Source organism: Ovis aries, chromosome 21 (assembly GCF_016772045.2).
Source record: "Ovis aries strain OAR_USU_Benz2616 breed Rambouillet chromosome 21, ARS-UI_Ramb_v3.0, whole genome shotgun sequence".
Classification (NCBI taxonomy): Eukaryota; Metazoa; Chordata; class Mammalia; order Artiodactyla; family Bovidae; genus Ovis; species Ovis aries.
In genome coordinates, this window is record NC_056074.1 from 18270083 (window position 1) to 18273918 (window position 3836).

General features: G+C 44.4%; 1 pseudogene; it reads left to right on the forward strand.

The window, feature by feature from the left end:
* The first annotated feature begins 944 nt into the window (after positions 1-944).
* LOC101119089 (glyceraldehyde-3-phosphate dehydrogenase-like) lies at positions 945-1960 on the forward strand (annotated as a pseudogene).
* The last annotated feature ends 1876 nt before the right edge of the window (positions 1961-3836 follow it).

A 3836-nucleotide genomic window follows, 5' to 3' on the forward strand; every position in this document is an offset into this window, starting at 1 on the left:
GGAGGAGACTCATAGCAAGAATGTGGTAGAGTGAAGGCACAATCTGATAGTACTAGGTTAGCCACAAGGGCATGTTGCTATTAGTATCTAACTTGAGAATAATTGTCAATTCTTACATATTGATAAAACAAAGATAATTGAGATTTATTTTTAACAAGTTATAATTCATCCTCTATTGTCGTTCGTGTTCTGTTGTGCTTGAACTGTTTGTATTTTTATTTTTTCTCTTTGGTGCTACTTCTTGTGTGATGTTAGAACATTCAGGTGGTCATGACATAAAGGGGCAGCTGTGTACTAGATAAGCACAAGAGACTAGACAAACACGAAAGATGCTCCCCAAACAGAATTAGGTCTGCAGCAGAAAACGCATGATACATTTGAGTTAATAATTCAAGACTTTTTACTTACACAATAATTATACTAAAGTTTGGTGGCAGGATGAAGCACAAAGTGGAATCAAGACTGAGAGGAGAAATATCAATAACCTCAGATACAAAGTAGACACCACCCTTATGGCAGAAAGCAAAGAAAAACTAAAGAGCCTCTTGATGGAAGTGCAAGAGGAGAGTGAAAAAATTGGCTGAAAACTCAACATTCAAAAGACGAAGATCATGGCATCGGGTCCCATCTCTTCATGGCAAATAGATTGAGAAACAATGGAAACAGTGACAGACTTTATTTTTGGGGGCTCCAAAATTATTGCAGATGGTGACTGCAGCCATGAAATTAAAAAACACTTGCTCCTTGGAAGAAAAGCTATGACCAAGCTTGACAGCATAGTAAAAAGCAGAGACATTACTTTGCCAACAAAGATCCATCTAGTCAAGGCTATGGTTTTTCCAGTAAAGTCATGTATGGATATGAGAGTTGGACTATAAAGAAAGCTGAGGCTCTCTACACCTACCCATTCAACAGACAATCGCATCGTTGGTGCTGTGCCAGCTGCATCCCTGAGACAAGATGGTGAAGGTTGGAGTAAATAGATTTGGCCGGTTTGGGCGCCTGGCCACCAGGGCTGCCTTTAACTCTGGCAAAGTGGACATCGTCACCATCAATGCCCCCCTTCATTGACCTTCACTACATGGTCTACATGTTTCAGTATGATTCCACCCATGGCAAGTTCCACGACACAGTCAAGGCAGAGAACAGGAAGCTCATCATTGATGGAAAGGCCATCACCATCTTCCAGGAGCAAGATCCCACCATCATCAAGTGGGGTGATGCTGGTGCTGAGTATGTGGTGGAGTCCTCTGGTGTCTTCACTACCATGGAGAAGTCTGGGGCTCCCTTGAAGTGTGGCACCAAGAGGGTCATCCTCTCTGTGCCTTCTGCCGATGCCCCCATGTTTGTGATGGGCGTGAACCACGAGAAGTATGACAACTCCCTCAAGATTGTCAGCAATGCCTCCTGCACCACCAGCTGCTAGGCCGCCCTGGCAAAATTCATCCATGACCACTTTGGCATCATGGAGGGACTCATGATCACCATTCACGTCATCACTGTCACCCAGAAGACTGTGGATGGCCCCTCTGGAAAGCTATGGTGTGATGGCTGAGGGGCTGCCCAGAACATCATCCCTGCTTCTACTGGTGCTGCCAAGGCTGTGGTCAAGGTCATCCCTGAGTTCAACGGGAAGCTCCCCTGCATAGCCTTCCATCCCCACCCCCACGGTGTCCATTGTGGTTCTGACCTGTTGCCTAGAGAAACCTGCCAAGTATAATGACATCAAGAAGGTGGTGAAGCAGGCATTGGAGGGCGCCTTCAATGGCATTCTAGACTACACTGAGGACCAGGTTGTCTCCTGTGACTTTAACAGTGACACTTACCCTTTACCTTTGATGCTGGGGCTGGCATTGCCCTCAATGACCACTTTGTTAAGCTCATTTCCTGGTATGACAATTAATTAGGCTACAGCAACAGGGTGGTGGACCTCATGGCCCACATGGCCTCCACAGAGTAAGGTCACTGGATCCCCAGCCCCAGCAAGAGCATGAGAGGAAGAGAGAATACTCAGCTGCTGGGGTGTCCTTGCACCACCTCGATCCTCCACCATGCTGAGAATCTCCTGACCTCCAAACAGTTTCCATCCTCGAGGCCCTGAGGAAGGGGAGGGGCTTAGGGAACCCTGCCTTGTTGTGTACCATCAATAAAGTACCCTATACTCCCCCACCCCCCAAAAAAGCTGAGAGATGAAGAATTGATGCTTTTGAACTGTGGTGTTGGAGAAGGCTCTTGAGAGTCCCTTGGACTGCAAGGAGATCCAACCAGTCCATCCTAAAGGAAATCAGTCCTGAATATTCATTGGAAGGACTGATGCTGAAACACCAACACACTGGCCACCTGATGGGAAGAACAACTCATTGGAAAAGACCCTGATGCTGGGAAAGATTGAAGGCAGGAGGAGAAGGGGACAACAGAGGATGAGATGGTTGGATGGCATCACCAATTCGATGGACATTGAGTTTGAGCAAGTTCTGGGACTTGGTGATGGACAGGGAAAACTGGCATGCTGCAGTCCATGGGGTTGCAAAGAGTTGGACATGACTGAGCAACTGAACTAACTACCTTGGTGTCAGGGCAGGAAAAATATACGGAATAGGTAGGTAATCCTGATTTCTTATGACAGTAGAGAAGTTAGGAGACTTAATTCTAAAACGGAAAGAAAGAAGGGGTCCCAAAAGGGAAAAATGATGTGGAGAAGATTAGCGACTTTTGAAAGGACACAGATTATGTGCTATAGAAGGAGTTAAGTAAAAAATATATATAACCTTACTCCTGTCTCTCTTTTCAGTCTTCACTTGGGGCTCTGAATGGCCAAACTCACAGAGAATCTGAATCTCACTGATATAAATCAGCACCCAGGGCAGACAGCAAGGTAGAAATGGATGGGCACTTCTAACTGTATAAGCAGAAGGCCAAGCTAATTTACTTTTAGAATGCTTGACTCCACAAAAGCCAGCATCAGATGAGAGGGGATTCCGAATCAAATTACCAGAAACACAATATCCATCTAGAGCAGGGTTTCTCAACCTCCACACTATCCACATTATGGCAGATGGTTCTTGGTTGTGGAGGCTATCCTGTAGTTTGTAAGATGTCTAGCAGCCACCCTGGCCTCCACTCAGTAAATGCCTCTGGAACCTGACCTGCCCAGTGGTGATAACCAAAAATGTCTCCAAAGACTGACAAAAATATCCTGTGGGGTTTGGGGGGAAAGACACCCTTTGATCATTCTTTCTTCACTGAGAAGCATTAAACCTTCAGTCTAGGCCTCCAGAGAACACTAGACCATGCAGTCCATTTCAACATAGTAACTTGAGTAATCTAAGATGAACCTGTGTAGATTATATTAAATCTCACTCAAGAGGATTAGCCTGATTAATTTAAATATGCTTCCAGGTATACTTAAATACACAATCCCCAGGTCTAGAAAAAGAAAATATATTTAATTTTGAAAATCACAAAGTTATATATAAATATATATACATTTATAAAATGTATGTATGAAAGAGCGAGAGATTCAAGGCTTTAGTTAAAGGAGCTGCCATGTCAGAAGTCATATCATTCACAATCACTTCCATTTCATTTCACAGAAGTTTTTGACATTGTCAAGTGGACTGTGAAAAAGTGAAATGTCTGGTATTGGACCTATATTTGAAATGTCAGTGACAGCTGGCAGCTTGTTTGAGGTGGCTGTAACATAGGATAAGGATATCCTGGAAACCATGTCTTGGGCACTTTGTGGAAGGAGACTGTACTGAAGAGAAAAAAGATTTTCATCTCTGTCTCTCAACCCAGACTCCCAGCTCTTAGGTAAGAGGGACATCTCTGCTTGT